This window comes from Leopardus geoffroyi, chromosome E1, assembly GCF_018350155.1.
Source record: "Leopardus geoffroyi isolate Oge1 chromosome E1, O.geoffroyi_Oge1_pat1.0, whole genome shotgun sequence".
Lineage (NCBI taxonomy): Eukaryota > Metazoa > Chordata > Mammalia > Carnivora > Felidae > Leopardus > Leopardus geoffroyi.
Window position 1 is genome coordinate 60,984,155 of NC_059330.1, and position 16,690 is coordinate 61,000,844.

The 16,690-nt window shown below is 44.5% G+C and overlaps 1 protein-coding gene across 1 annotated transcript in view; it reads left to right on the forward strand.

Annotated features, from left to right (window-relative positions):
- Positions 1 to 16,690, forward strand: part of FOXK2 (forkhead box K2) — a 65,283-nt gene that overhangs the window by 986 nt on the left and 47,607 nt on the right. The gene's annotated exons all lie outside the window — the stretch shown is intronic.

The following is a 16,690-nucleotide window of genomic DNA, read 5'->3' on the forward strand; positions in this document are numbered from 1 at the left end:
TTGGAAACTTTTCAAGCACGATACATTTTAAATCTGTACTCTGCGCCTTAAAATTTGGGGAAAACTGGATACTTTTAATATGACTTTGTTTTTAAGTTAGTTGATTATTTAGAAACTATTACAAGGTCACGTGGGGTGTTAGGTGAGCTCGGTGGGGAGTTGTCAGCCGGGCTACAAAACGACGTAGGTCGGTTCTCTGGTTTTATGAAGTTATCATTTACTTTGCTTGGAAAACAAGCTTGCTCTCTAGGAAATGCTAATTACTCCTCAGGGGCTCCTTTGTAGATCGTTGCAAATAGAGCCTTTGTCCACAAACTGAGAATTTTTAACTGCTTCCAGTTGCTAGAGACGCTGATTTCCTTGACTTTGGTCCGTGTGTGCTGTGCTGTTGCTTAGCCGATGGGCGTGTTTCAGAGATGGCTGTGTGTGTGTGCACGCGCGTGTGCACACTGCAGACTGCCTGAAACCAGTGGTAGGGCCTGACAGCTGTCTTTTTTTTTTTTTAATGTTTATTTTTTGAGGGGGGGGGGCAGACTGCAGAGGGGGCGGTGCAGAGAGAGAGGGAGACAGAATCACAGCAGGAAGCAGGTTCCAGGCTCGAACTCGTCAACTACAAGATCATGACCTGAGCTGACGTCGGCCGCTTAACCAACTGAGCCACGCAGGCGCCCCATGACAGCTGTCTTTTACTCCGACAGTTTGTTGTTTACAAGTAACTTGATGTCACAACAAAGGATTTTCTGTCTTTATTCCGAGGGTTTTGAGGTTTATAAGGAAAATTCTCTTATTTTCAGCCAAACCTGTTTGTGTTGGCATGTTAAATAAATATGGAAATAAGTTGACCTTTGGCAAGGGAGCAGAAATCAGACTTTCGGAGGGTACAGTGTGCCCAGAAGAAGGAATGAGTAAGAGAGGTTGTGCAGTGGAGGCCGAGCCCCTGACCTGCATCCCAGCTTCCAGGAGCCCTGCCCTTCTTATGGCCCAGGAATTTTTTCACAGAAGGGATTTTGGCGTTTTCACAACGTGGAATAAGTGAATAACTTGTGGGACCTTGTAGCACCGCCCTTTTTGTAGAGCTCGTTCCTGCGTCTTTGGTGTAGAGTGGTAACAGATACAGGTTAATGCAATAGACTGTGTAAAGACAGTTGGTGCTAGTTAAATGCAGATAAATTGTTTTAAGAATCTTTTTCTTGAAGCTAAACTTAGTTTTATGTTACAAGTTCTTTTTAAGTTAAAAAATCAAGTTGTATAAGTTTAAAAAAATGTGTAATTTAGAGAAATTATGCAGAGATTGAAATATTCTTATTGCTTATTTCAGACTTGCCTACTGAATTGAAAATCACTACCGAGTTAAAGAAAATATATGAAAAAAAAATCACAATCCATGGTTGGTGTCTTATTTGAATGACCGTGATTTTAGTCCAATTCCAATTTTAGAGTGAATTTGCATTTTGTAGTTAGTGTTGAAAATTTGCATGCAGAGAATTTGGGAGAGTGCATAAGTAATTTAGTCTTAAAGTATGGTTCATCATTTTATTAAAGTGTCAAATAGTGTGTTAATTTAGGAGGAACAGAGACAAACGAGGACCATGATCCAGTGTATTGGCTCTTGTGAGTATTTTAAACAGTTTGGGTAAGATCTGAACACATATGGTTTTTCCATGATGGTTGGTGAGCCCAGTGGGGACCCTTGAGTGTGTGTGGAGTGCACACACATGCCAGGGTGTGTGGTTTTCCAGCAAACAGGCGATTTCCACAAATCCTTGATTGTCAGCCAAGTATGTGGGGCTGTGGGTACAGAAATGCAAACTTTTTCCTCTCTGGGAGCATCTCACTCTCTGGAGGTGCAGGTGTTATTGATACTGGGGAGTTCTTTGGGGTGGGATCCGTGGAAGGGCCCTGGGGTACGTGTGGGGGAGGGGAAGCTCCTGAAAGTGAGCGGGTGGAGGTGGCCTTGTGGCTGTCCCTGGGCCAGCAGCCTGGTGCTGAAGAAGGTGGAATTTAGGCTGGAAGGAACCTTGGGCCTGGTTGGGGAGCATTTTCAAGGTGGTCAGTGACAGAATGAAGAATGCCCTCTTTGAGGACAGGGTCCTTATTTGTCCAGGTACCTGGTCTGAGTGGGCAGCAAATCTAGGAAGATTTGCTGGGCAGGAATGTCTGGCTGTGTTGTTGATCTTATTGTTGCTAGGGTAGCAAACTGCACATAATTTACAAATAAAAATAAGTGTTTAACGGTTGTTAAAGTACTTTGAAACATCAAGTGAATTTGACATATTTTTGATCAGGAAAGTCCTAGAATATCTAATAGCCGTATGGACATAGAAGAAGTTGAATCTGCTATTGCCCTAAACTGTTTAACATGTGACACTATAATCGTGTTTATTTGGGAAAGTGATCCTGCTCCTGTGCTAAATTAGCTGCCAATCCGTTAGTGATACAGCTCTACCCCTCTTTCTTATGCGGTGTGTTTTAACTTGCAGGTTAAGTTTGGTAATGTCACGTTTCAGGATTTTCTCGCTAAATCAGAGATGGCGTTCTTGAGGGTTAGGACTGGAGAGGGGTGAGCAGAGAGTGGCTTCTGGAGCTTTCCAGGTGCATACTCCAAGCAAAAAACCAAAGGAACTCACAGTGACTTGGTTGTGCTCAGAAATGGAGTGGGGTGGAACCAAGGTTCCCAGAGAATGTCAGTATCCAAAAGAGGGGACTAAGTGGAGCACCAAGAGAGGGGTTGGCCCCAGGAAAAGGACAGCGACTGGGGAGCCACGGGCTTGGCCATCAGGACCTCTTGGAGGTGTGGGGCTGGGGAGTGAGGGGGGGTGAGGGTGTAAGAAGTTTGTGGGCGGGGGGCTATTGTAAGGAGAGTGGAGGTTAAGAGTAGGCTTAGGAGGAGTGAGACCCTGTGGGTCACTAGGGCAGGTGGGTGAAAGAACGCCTGAGAGATGCAGCGAGGCCTGGTTGGCCCAGTGAGCGGACACAGGCCAGGTGTGAAGGAGGATAGGGTTCCCGGAAGGAGAAGATCCAACGAGGATGTCACGTTTGAAGACCAGAGCAGACCCACTGGTGAGGTCCGTCCTGTTTTCTTGGTCCAGGGCTGCAGGGTTGGCGGAGATTCCTTCATTTTGTGACCCAAGACTGACCGGTTTCTGTAAAAAAGCTGAGAGCAGGGGTCCAAGATGGCTGGACTCCTGGACCCAGCAGCGGGTGACGCGCGGTGGTGTATACATATGTAGCAGAGGGCAGAGTGTTGCACTTTGAAAAGTGTTCCGTGTACAAGTTAGCTGCTTTAAGTGACCACTATGTGCTTTTCTTTAAAAGCTATAATGTGCTTTCTTTTGCCAAATTGAGATACATTTTGTCACTGATTTGTAGATATTGGGAATACAGGGCAGCTATTTTAAAGTAGTTGTTAATTTACTAAGTTAAAAATAACCCAACAACTGGGTTAACTTCTACTTAACCTAGCATTTGGTAGTGCTTCCGAGGGAAAAACTCAGTTTATTTTGATGTGTCATTAGTGGTTTAAGACGGTTTGGATTTAAAATAATTTGCATTGGTAACACATCTTTTTTTTTTAATTTTTTTTCAAAGTTTATTTATTTTTGGAACAGAGAGAGACAGAGCATGAACGGGGGAGGGGCAGAGAGAGAGGGAGACACAGAATCGGAAACAGGCTCCAGGCTCTGAGCCATCAGCCCAGAGCCCGACGCGGGGCTCGAACTCACGGAGGGCGAGATCGTGACCTGGCTGAAGTCGGACGCTTAACCGACTGCGCCACCCAGGCGCCCCTACATCTTGAGACACAGTCCTGTGGCAGGACCTGGAACCTGCTGCGGTCGTATGTGTCTTATTATATTGACTGACTGCGTCAGGAGACGGTGAGGGTGGGCTCTGGACTGGGCACATGTTTGAATCTTAGTCCTCGTGTGTAACATGGGATGACAACTGTCTGATGTGTGACACAGGTAGCCCTGTGTCAGTGCCCCTTCTACTACATCAGGGGCTTCCTGTCTTTTGTCCATCACAGTGTCCTGGTGTACAGAGGCCCATGGGGAGGACCTCATGTGCCAGAAAATGTGACAGAGGGTAGAAATGTTCCCAGAGGCCAGCAGTCTTCAGTGCGCCACACACGTGTACACGTGTACACGCCTGCGGTAAATCGCTCAAGGGCCTCTTAGAGCAGCGAGTGAAGTTTGAAGTTCCTTCAACGGGGAGAAGTTGCACCCTCCCTCCTAGCACCTAAGCATGAAAACAGGCCCATGGGGTGTGGTTGGTGTTGTCCAGCAGGCTAGGCCAGGAGAGGTGCGTTGGGGGTACCTTTCCTCATGAAACCTCCATTCTGGTTCTGTTCCATTCCAAAATGTAAGCATCAACCACACACCTTTCCTGACCCTGGGGTGGGGGTGAGGGGCGGGGAGGAAAAGTGTCTTTGCCTTGGGTGCAGAGTCGGTGAAGGGAGCTAGATAAAAGATGTGTCCTGTTTGTGATCTGATTTGAAGGACGCTTGTTCATTAATGCCATTGGCCATACTGTTGTTTTTGGAAATTAAGGATGGCTTCTCTGTCTGGTTGAAGAACTTTGCAATTACAATGCACTGTTTTTCTTTTTAAAAGTGTTTTTTGGGGGCACCTGGGTGGCTCGGTTGAGCATCTGACTCTCGATTTCGGCTCAGGTTATGATCTCATGGTGTGTGAGATCGAGCCCTACATCAGGCTCTGGGCTGACGGTGTGGAGTCTGCTTGGGATTCTCTCTCTGCCCTTGTCTCTCTCTCAAAACAAATAATCTTTAAAAAGAAAACCCTGCTTTTTAATTTTTAGTTTTTTTAAACTGCTTTTTAGAAAAAAACGTTTGAGAGAAATGTGCGAGAGTGAGCGAGCATGAGCAAAGGAAGGGTGGAGGGAGAGCGAGAGAATCCCCAGCAGGCTCCATGCTGCCCAACATGGGGCTTGATTCCAACATGGGGCTTGACCATGAGATTGTGACCTGAGCCGAAATCAAGAGTCGGATGCTTAATGGATTGAGCCACCCAGGCGCCCCTAAAACTGCTTTTTTATTGAAGTGTAAGGAACCACATATACTTTGAGACTTGGGCTATGGTTTCTGTCTGGGAGGCAGTGAAGACCTGAAACTGGGCTCCCCCACAGGTCTCTAGTGTCACCTGAGTGCTTTCCAGGCTGGCGTTGGTGCTTAGGACCCCTTAGTAGTCGGTCATGGAGCCTGTTCTCAGGACCAGCAGGCCAGACAGAGCTCCCTTGCACTGTCACGCTGAGGGAAGCAAAGATGTTCCCTCCTCATCATCTTGTGCTGTGACTCATGTCGCTCAAGTGGCCTTCCATGGTGTGGGGACTGGGTCCTGCATGTGTGTGCGTCCCCTGGAAATGGCACAGAGCTGTCCTCACTGGATATGTATCCAGAATACGTGTACACATCGAGTGCTGATTTGGGGTGTTGCTGTTATGTGAACGTTCTCAAATGCTGATCCCCTGTCTAGCGCTGGGGTTCCAGTCAGACGTGATTCCCCCAATTACCAGTGGCTCCCATCTAGATCCACAGTTGCAGAAGCTCAGCATAACTTCATGCATAATTAGGGGAAATAGTCCAGAAGATGAGGCTGTTATAGTAACAGCAGATTTTTCCATTGTGAAAATGCAACAATTCTTGCTTTGCTGAGGAGAAAGGGGTTTTTTTTGAAAATGTAGAAAAGACGGTTTCTAAAATAAGGGAGCTTTTAATGAAAGCAATTAACATCTTGGATAGTATTCTTATCTGTTTAACATTTCTGCATAGCTCATGTTTTCTTTTAGGTTTGGGTTTTGGAGCGGTTTACAATATCTTAAATAACATAATATAGCAAGTCAGCTCCCACACTTCTGGTCCCAGTTCTTGATGAGGATTTTGTGAACATGCTGAGGAAACCATACACTAGGGCTTGCCTGTTTAAGGCGCGCACCGCCATTTCTGTGATTTGAAGCAGTTTGAGCGCCACGACAAGGTGCTACTGCTGTCATCCCTGGAAGCGCCCACAGGGGGAGATTGGGAAGCACTTTTCTAGAAAGTGGCCTTTCCTCTGTGTGGCACCAGTTTTTAGAGTGTATGTTTGACGCTCTGTTGAGAGTTCCATAGGGGTTTTAGGCATTTTGCCGCAGTTTGTCATTTGTGACAGAATCGTGTATCTTATCCACTGAAAGGTATCAATACGACAGTAGTTCTTACCAGGGTCTCCTCCCTGCTCCCAGGGATATTTGGTGATATCTGGAGACATGTTAGCTTGGTACAACTGCCGGGGCGGTGGGGGGGGCGGGGGGGGGTGCTTCTGGCCAGGGACGTTGCTAAAAATCTTACAATGCTCAGGATAGACAGTCCCCCTACAACAGATAATGATCCAACCCCAAATGTCGGTAGTGGGGAGGGAGCCCCCCCCCCCCAGCACAGTCATATGGCAGTTGATAACAACAGTTGGTTGTTGGTGCTACCTTGAGGGAATCTTAGTAACTTTTTACAATATAGTACCTGTTTAGAATCTTTAAGCTACCAAAGCATTTGTTTCAAATTCAGTGGCAGACACTTTTCTAAGTTTCTTTTTAGTGTTTATTTTTGAGAGAAGGGGGGTGGGGAAGGGGAAAGAGAGAGGGAGAGCCTGACATGGGGCTCAAACCCACAAACTGTGAGATCATGACCCGAGCTGAAATGAAAGTCAGGCGCTTAATGGATTAAGCCACCCAGGTGCCTCAGCACACCTTTCTAAAATGAAGCCTGTGATCAAAAAGAATGAAATCTCACCATTTGCAACAGAGTGATGGAATCTAGAATGTATTATGCTAAGTGAAATAAGTCAGATAAAGACAAATATTATATATTTCACTCGTGGAATTTAAGAAACAAGAAGATGAGTACAGGGAAGGGAAGGAAAAATAAAACCAGGGAGGCAAACCATAAGAGACTCTTAAATACAGAGAACAGGGGCGCCTGGGTGGCTCAGTCACTTGGGTGTCCCACTGTTGATTTCAACTCAGGTCATGATCTTGAAGTTCTTGGATTTGAGGACCATGTCGGGCTCTGCGCTGACATCGTGGAGCCTGCTTGGAATGATCTCTCTCCCTCCCTTTCTGCCCTTCCCCCCCCCCCCACACACACACTCACTCTCTCTCTCTCTCTCTCTCTCTCTCTCTCTCTCAAAATAAATAAACTTGAAAAAACAGAACAAACTGAGGGTTGCTGGAGGGGAGGGGGGATGGGCACTAATGAGGGCACTTGTTGGGATGAGCACTGGGTGTCGTATGTAACTGATGAATCGCTGGGGTCTGCTCCGGAAACCAGTGCTACACTGTACATTAACTAACTTGAACTTAAATAAATAAATAAAGAAAGAAAGAAAGAAAGAAAGAAAGCCTGAGGTGGAGAGACCAGGTGTGGAATGACTCCCTTTGCAGTTTTGGAAGGACACTCACAGAACACCTTCATAATTACCTAGCTTGTAAGATTGGTCTTATCGCTTTAAAGAGTAGCCCAACATTCTCCCTCTTGGAATATTTACTGTCAGGCATATCTTTTGGGTTTAGTTAGATAGTTAAATTATTCTGAAAACATTTGCAGTCAATGGGGTGGGGGAGGCACTGAATTGTTTTGGCAGAGTTGTTACTTTTTTTTTTTTTTTTTTTTTTTTTTTGGTCTTGGTTCTCCTGAAAAATGAACTGATTATGTCAGGGAGTGTGACATTAGTGTCACAACCGTATTACGAAAGACTGCTGTCAGATGCCATTTTCTCATGGTATTTTGGCATAATAATTGGCAGTTTGAAATTCATCTTCTGATTTTTACTCGAACAGATGGGATACAAAAAACCCTAAGCAAGTAACTTGGACACTTACTGTTAGTTATGCTTTGGGTGTATAGGTGATGTTTTAACAATACTGTATTTTTGCCAGGGTCCAGTGCTTTTGCTGCAAACATTTTCACCACAAAACTAATTGACTGTAAGGCCATTTTTCTGTAAAAGATGAAATTGTGGAAAATAGGGACATTTATTAAAAGGGACTCAATGAAACATGCAAAATGAATAACAAAATTAAAAAGACTTTATTGTTGAGAAGACTGGTTGAGTATCTCTCAGCTCCTGGTGTCCAGTAGGTACTAGGTCAGTCTTAGATCCCTTCTCTGTTCTGTGGAGGGTAACTTTCCAGGGTCTTCATCTAAGAACCACATCTCAGAGGTTGCTTGTTATTTCCCTCTGTGTGTTTCTCTCCACAAACCTCTCCAGGAAGAAAAGGAAAGATTGAGGAGAGCAAAGTCTTAGTAATGCAGGCGCTCATCCATGTATGTCCACCAGGCTACCAGAACAGTGTCATAGCTTGGACAGGGGAGGTGACGGCCACCTCCACATGTGATCAGGCTATTTAATCTCTCAACCTCAGGATCCTCTTTTACAAACGTGGATATTATTGAATTGACCTCATGGGGTTGTTGTGTGGATTGCCTTTGCCTGATACAGGAAAATTGCTGAGTAAATATTAATATTTTTTAAAGAAAAAATTCAAATGTCTTAAGTATTTTGATAGGAGAGTTTAATCCATTTACATTTGAAGTAATTATTGGTAAGGAAAGACTTCTGCTATTTTGCTGTTTTTCTTTATGTCTCATAGCTTTGTTATCCCTCATTTTCTTCCTCACTGCCTGATTCTGTTTAGTTGATTCTTTCTTTCTTTCTTTTCTTTCTTTCTTTCTTTCTTTCTTTCTTTCTTTCTTTCTTTCTTTCTTTCTTTCTTTCTTTCTTTCTTTCTGTAGTAAACTCTTGTGATTCTCTTCTCATTTCCTTTTGTGTATATTTTAAGATACGTTCTTTGTGGTTACCATGGGGATTATATTTAACATCCTTAGTTTAAAGCCATCTATTTTGAATTGATATCAACCTCAAAAACTCTTCTCTTATAATATCTCCTTTCTCTTTCCTTTTATGTTGTCACAGATTACATCTTTATACATTGTATGCCAAATAACATACTTATTTCTTTTTAATGTTTATTTTGTTTTAGAGAGAGAGAGAGAGAGAGAGCGCGCGCGCACATGCAAGTGGGCGAGGGGGGACAGAGGATCCGAAGCAGGCTCTGTATTGACAGCAGTGAGCCCGATGTTGGGCTCAAACTCACAAACCACAAGATCACGACCTGAGCTGAAGTCAGGTGCTCACCTGACTGAGCCATCCAGATGCCCCCCTCCAATAACATATTTACAGTTTATTTGTGTGTTTGTATTTTGAATCCTGTAGGAAGTAAAAAGTGGAATTACAAACCAAAATTACAGTAATACTAACTTTTCTATTTTCTCGTGTATTTACCTTCACTAGAGATCTTTATTTCTTCATATGGTTTTAAGTGACTGTTTAGTGATCTTCCATTTCTACATGGAGGACTCCCTTTAGCCTTTCTTCTAGAGTACGTCTAATGTTAACGAACTCCCTCAATTTTTGTTTATTGAGGGATATCTTAATTTCTGTCCTATTTTTGAAGGACATTTTTGCCAGATCAAATTCTCAGCCTACAGTTTTAATATTTTAGTTTTATTTTTTTGGCATTTTAATTATCTCACTGTCTTCTGGCCTTCATGGTTTCTGATGAGAAATCAGTCATTAACCTTTTTGAGTCCTTGTATGTGACGAGTCACTTCTCTCGCTACTTTCACGATTCTTTGTCTTTCGATGGTTAATTGTAATGTCTTGATGTGGATCCTTTGAATTTATCTTAGCTGGAATTTGTGGAGTTTCTTGAATTTGTAGGTTTATGTCTTTCATTGGATTTGAGATGTTTTGGGCCATTGTTTTTTCAAGTATTCTTTCTACCTCTTTTTTTTGGGGGGGGTGGGACTCCCATAATGTGGATGTGGTCTACTTATTGATGTCCCATGAGTACTTTAAGGCTCTTTTCACTCTTCTTTTTCCTTTCTGCTCCTCAGACTTGATCATTTCAGTTGTCCTGTCTTTAAGGTTGTGGATTCTTTGTTCTGTCTGCTCAAACATGCTGCTGGACTCCTATGTAAAATTTTCATTTCAGTTACAGTACTTTTCAACTTCAAGATTTGTTTCATTCCTTCTTGTAATTTCTTTTTGTTGCTATTCCTGTTTTGTTCGTATGTAATTTTCCTGATTTCCTTTAGTTTGTATTTTCATTTAGTTATTTGAGCATATAACATGGTGGTGGTTTTCTTAAAACGCTTTTTTTTTTTTTAAGATTTTATTTTTAAGTAATCTCTGTACCCAAAGTGGGGCTGGAATTCACAGTCCTGAGCTCAAGAGTCGCATGCCAGGTGCCCCAACATGGTTGTTTTAAAGTTTGTCTAGGAAGGCCTGTGTCTCACCTTCTTCAGAGATGATTTCTGTTTATTTTGTTGCTTTGACTGAGTCATGCTTTCCTGATTCTTTGTGTGCCTTCTGATTTTGTTGAAAATTGGACATTTGGCTATTATAATGTAATAACTTTGGAAATCATATTCTCCTCCTTTCCTAATGTTTGTTTTTATTTGTTGAAGGTTGTAGGAGGTCTCTGTACCTAGTGACTTATCTGAACTATTATTGCCAAAGACCATATTCCTTGACAATGTAGTTCCTGAAGTCTTGTTTCATTTCTTGTGTTGAGCTGGTGTTTCGACAGATTTCCTGAACACCAGCAGCTCTCCTATCTCCCATTCTTTGGAAATTGGCTCTGTGCCTGGGCCCTCCTTCAGCTCTTGATCAGGCTCGTACTGTGCCCGGGGATCAGGCCATGGTGAAAACCCAGGGTCTTCTCAGCTCTTTATAAGCATGCATCTTGCCCTGGACATGTGTGTGGTACTCTGAAGTTGCTAGTAAGACCTGTTACTTTTGAATGTCCTAATTTCCCGGAGAAACTCTCCCCAGCTTTTGCCTTAGGCAGCGTACTGTATGTTTAGACTGTAATCTTTTGCCACAGGTTCTGAGGGGTTTTACTCAACGTGCAGTGTTTTCAAGCTTTTTCAGCCTGAGTTCTGAGTTAAATGAAACACCAGGGCAGTGCCTGTGTCAGCCCTTCAGGTGACTTGCGACAGGTTAGAGTGAACAAGGTCTGCTCTGTTCCCTAGAGCCAGGAAAACAGCCCCACCCCGCAGCCCAGGCTGCCACCACTTCAAGACCATGTTTGCTTTACGACATTGCCTTAAGACCTTCTACGCTCTAAGACATTCGAGCTTGGAGCCCAAGGCCTGCTGCTGCTCTGCCAGACGGGATGGGCAGGAGCAGCAGACTCTAACCCGCCCACCGTTCACCGAGCCTCTTTCCTGATTCAGCACTTGGTGGTTCCCAGACTTCTAACTGCCTTGCAGAGTTGTCACAAATTGGTTCTGACAGTTTCTGCTTGTTTTCCAGTGTGCCTGTGTGTGTGTGTATGTGTGTGTGTGGTGGTGGTGGGGTGGGGGTGAATGAGAGTTTGGAGCTTCTCACTGAGCTGTTTTGCTGATGTCACTCAGAAGTGGTCAGTACTTTTGAGTGAAAATTTTACTTCTTTTAATGCTCATTTTATTTCTCATTTTGCACTGAGTATAAAATAGTGGCAGTTCTTTTCCCTGGATTTAGTATTGTGACATTTGAGTTACCCAATTTTTATTCTTCTAAATTTTTAATTTTTTTTTTTTTAATTTTAGAGAGTACAAGCAGGGGGAGAGGCACAGGGAGAGTGAGAGAGAGAGACTGCCAGCTCAGAGCGTGGCGTGGGGCTCTATCCTTCGACTGTGGGATCATGACCTGAGCTGAAATCAAGAGTTGGACTCTTAACTGATTGAACCAGGGGCGCTTGGGTGGCTCAGTCAGTTAAGTGTCCGAGTTTGGCTCAGGTCATGATCTTGTGGTTTGTGAGTTCGAGCCCCGCGTCAGGCTCCACATGGACAGTGCTCCAATGCTTGGGATCCTCTCCCTCCCTCTCCCTCTGCCCCTCCCTCACTCTTCTCTCTCTCTCTCTCTTTCTCTCTCAAGATAAATAAACATTAAAAAAAAATTGAATGCAGATTCAGGGGTGCCTGGCCGGCTCCAGTCAGTAGAGCATGTGACTCAGTCTCAGGGTCGTGAGTTCAAGTCCCATGTTGGGCGTGGAGCCTACTTACAATAAAAAATTTTTAGGGACACCTGGGTGGCTCAGTCGGTTAAGCGTCTGACTTCGGCTCAGGTCATGATCTCAACGGTTCGTGAGTTCGAGCCCTGCGTCGGGCTCTGTGCTGACAGCTCAGACCCTGCAGCCTGCTTCGGATTCTGTGTCTCCCTCTCTCTCTGCCCCTCCCCTGCTTGTGCTCTGTCTGTCTGTCTGTCTCTCTCTCTCTCTCTCTCTCTCAAAAATAAATAAACATTAAAAATATTTAATTGACCAAAACACCCAGGCACCCCATTATCCCATTTTGAAAAAGTGAAATAGAGTATGACAAAATTTCTAAATTACCTTGAGTGCAAAATAACATATGAAAATCAGACCTTTTTTTTTTTTAATTATTTTTATTTTTTGAGAGAGAGAACATGTGCAAGCATGTACAAGCAGGGAAGAGCAGAAGGAGAGGGAGGGAGAGAATCTCAAGCAGGCTCCAGGCTCAGTGCAAAGCCCACCACGGGGCTCACAGCCGTGAATGAGGTCGTGACCTGAGCTGAAATCAAGAGTCGGCTGCTTAACTGACTAAGCCACCCAGGTGCACCTAGACTGTCACTCTTAATAAGTCTATCTTGGCCATTAGTAATTTGTTAGGGTCTATACTTTGTTGTTTTTTTTTTTTTTTTTTTTAATTTTTTTTTTTCAACGTTTATTTTATTTTTGGGACAGAGAGAGACAGAGCATGAACGGGGGAGGGGCAGAGAGAGAGGGAGACACAGAATCGGAAACAGGCTCCAGGCTCTGAGCCATCAGCCCAGAGCCCGACGCGGGGCTCGAACTCACGGACCGCGAGATCGTGACCTGGCTGAAGTCGGACGCTTAACCGACTGCGCCACCCAGGCGCCCCATATACTTTGAATCAGAAGTATGAAATTCTTCAGTGGTCTTAAACGGTTGATAGGTTGGTTTCATTTTCTTTAAAGTCCCTCAAAAAAAAGCTGAGACCATAATAGTGATTTTTGTTAATGTTTCTTAATAACCTGCAGTCTTAGGAAGGATGTTTTGCTTTAACATAAAGGAAGAAATAATTTTGCATTTAAGTTATTACAATGTTTTAAAACGTTGCCATGTTTGTAGCCCATCAGCAGGGATGGTGGAATTCTTACCTGTGGGTGGTGATGAGGACAGGACAGCAGCTGCCTGAAGGCACACTGGCTTGCCAGCACCTGCTCTCGTTTGCTCTGTGAATTCTGTGGAATTGATTCTTATCCCTATTTTAGGGGGGAGTGGAGGCTTGGAGGGTGTTAATCCAAAGGTGCATAGTTTAGAAATGCTAGATTCAAACCTACATCCAGGTTTTTTGCCAGAGTTTTTAATCACTAAGCTCTTCTCAAAGCCAAGAAACAGCCATTAACTAGAAAATCTGCAAGATAAACTAAAATAGGTTTTTATTTTTATTTTTTAAGTTTATTTATTGGGGGGGGGGTGGCGCAGAGAGAGGGAGAGAGAGAATCCCAAGTAGACTCCATGCTGTCAGCATGGAGCCTGATGCAGGGCTTGATCTCACAAACCGTGAGATCGTGACCAGAGCCAAAGTTGGACATTTAACCAACTGAGCCACCCTGGCACCCCGTGAAATAGGTTTTTAAATTACATTAGTTTATCTACTCTTTTTTTGACAGTTAGGTTACGTAAGTTATGCTCAAAGAAATACCATATAGCCATTAAAGTGTATTTATTCATTTACAAGTTCCCATATTTAGCAGGAAAAGTTAACAGTGCTTGTGGAGGAATTCTGGTTAGAAATGTGAGTGCACGCGTGTGGTATACATTTAAAACACCACGAAGATGACAAGAATGCATGTCTCCAAAGGGGCATTATGGGCTGCCGTTTCTGTTTTCTTGTCTTAAAAAATTGCTATAATGAGCATGTATTTCTGTTTAATAAGAAAATGTTACGTTTAAAAGTTGACTGCTCAAGGGGTACCTGGGTGGCTCAGTTAAGCCTCCGACTTCAGCTCAGGTCACGATCTCACGGCTCGTGAGTTCGAGCCCCACATTGGGCTTTCTGTTGTCCGCACAAAGCCTGCTTCGGGTCCTCTGTCGTCCCCCCTCTCTGCCCCTCCCCTGCTCATGCTGTCTGTCTGTCTATCTCTCTCTCTCTCTCAAAAATAAGTAAACATTAAAAAAAAGTTGACTGCTCTGATTTCAGTTAATCTGCTTTTAGGCGTGCATACTAGTAGTAAAGTGTATTCCATATGGCTTCTAGACCCAGTGTAATTGCTTTGCAACTGTGAGAACAGCCTGAGTATGTCATATATGATGATATGGGTGGATGTTTTTCTTATTTTGTACTATTCTTTTGACATGGGAGAATATTTAGTCCTGTCTGAAATGCTATGTGTGTGTTGTTCCTAGAATAGGTTGTGTCTGCGTACTGTGGCAACCGCCCATCAATAGATAACGTCACTGCTTGTCAGCTCTCAGGAGTGACTGTTTTAAAAATAATCACCAGTTCTCAAAAATCTGAGGTTTGCCCTTCTTCTAAAGGAGGAATAAGAAGTAACGTGGAATCAGTTAGTGGTGTGAATGCCGCATGACCCCCACACGTCAAGGTTTCTGTGTTTTGAGTTTCCCTCATAGGCAGTGTAATAAGAATTTTATTCTTTATTTCTCTGGCTTTTCTTTTCTTTTTTTTTTTTTTTTTTTAACAAAGCATTCTGAGTTGAAAGGGTCCTTTTTTAAAAAAAACCTTTTTTAATGTTTATTTGCTTTTAATGTTTATTTATTTTTGAGACAGAGACAGACAGAGCTTGAACGGGGGAGGGTCAGAGAGAGAGGGAGACACAGAATCAGAAGCAGGCTCCAGGCTCCGAGCTGTCAGCACAGAGCCCGATGCGGGGCTCGAACTCACAGACCATGAGATCATGACCTGAGCCGAAGTCGGACGTTTAACTGACTGAGCCACCCAGGTGCCCTTCTGGCTTTCTGATTAGCAAAGAAAATGGAATTCATGAAAACTAAGTTGTGTAGTTATTGGGTTTATGTTAAAGTTTTTATCTGTGGACATGGGCAAAGAAAACTTCTCCTTTTTATTTTTGAAAAAAAGAGGGGTTGCCTCTCCTAATTATGTGCCATACCATCCTTTCTGTCGTTGGCATGCATGCTCTGGACAGTTCAAGGTCATGCTTCTCCTACCTTGTAGTAATGTACTCTTTTGTTTTGGATGTCTGGGCACCTGTCCTTGCTCTGGTTGGGATGGCCCCAAGGGTCTTTGGACTGAGGCGGCGGCAGGGTTGCATGGCACCTCCCTTGTTTAGAGGTCAGTACTTTATAATACAAACATCGTTTCTTTCTGATCTCCGATCTCTCCTTCAATTGAGCAAGAATTCATGAGGAAACTGCCTTCTCTAGTGGAGTGTTTGCTGGTTGAGCTCCTTCATGCAAGGCTGTGATGTGAGGGCCGAGGAGACATGGCCCCTGCCTTGGCAAAAAGCAGAAATGTTGGTGTAGTCACTGCGGTGGTCGTGGGGAGGCAAGGACCAGGAGGCTGGGGGTGGGGGGGGGTGGGGGACTGGCATTAGACACAGTTGAGAAAGCTGTGTGTGTGGACAGATGGGCCGGGGCCCTGAGGCTGGGGGCACCTTGACTGTCCGGGAGTCTGTCCTTTGCCATCCAGGGAGCTCTTGTGGTGAGCAGAAGGGCGATCCTGTAACCAAATACGGGGCCTGTGCCTGAGGAGAGGTGGGCTGGAGATGGATGGCAGAGCCAGACACAGGAACTAGCAGGGGTCTAAACAGGGGGCAGGTGTTCAGAATCTTGTGCAGACCACAGGACAGAGATCTTTGGGGATTTGGAAGGGTGACTCAGTGCTTATAACTTTGCGCACACCCCCCCCCCCCAAAGGTTGGGCATTGCTGTCCCTCAGACGGACACATCCTGTTTCTGCAGAGAAACATGCACGTCTTGTCTTCAGATCAGGATTTGCAGCCAAAGAAATGACACCAAGACCAGGCTTTGGGGTTTTCAGAATTGTAGATGAGGGACCTGTAGTGAGTGTGTTTCTGTCTCGTTCTAAAAACGCAAACTGACTGTGGCTCTTGTCTTCATGGTTTCTGAGGGCCAGCAGAGCCCTAGCCATCAGCTCTGCGTTCCAGGCAGCAGGACAAATTCTTCTGTCCCAGAAGTCCCAGGTACTTCTGTGCATTTTCTTGCTGGGTGCTGGGGTTTACGGCCCTATCTGGCTGCAAGGGGGTATGGGAAGCTGTCCTGCCACCTGTAGGTGTTCTTGCAGCGAGGGAGGGGCAGGAATGCTGTGGTGGGCAGCTCGCAGAGGTGAGGGAAGTGTGGGTGCAAGACGGACTTCTAGGCTCTGGTTGGTGGTTCTCGTCGATGCTGCTGACAAGCCTGCACACACGGGAGACAGAGCGAGCGCTAAGCCCTACTGGAGAGGACAGCATGGGGTCTCCTGGCTTGGATCTATGCATTTTGGCTTTAGCTTTCTCTTCCCATGTTGTTCTTTTCTGGTTTTGCCCTTCATTTTTTACTGCCCCTTCTTTGTCCTTGGGCCCCTTTGACCTGAGGAGTGCTAGAATGCACGCTGGGTGCAGCAGGACAGAGA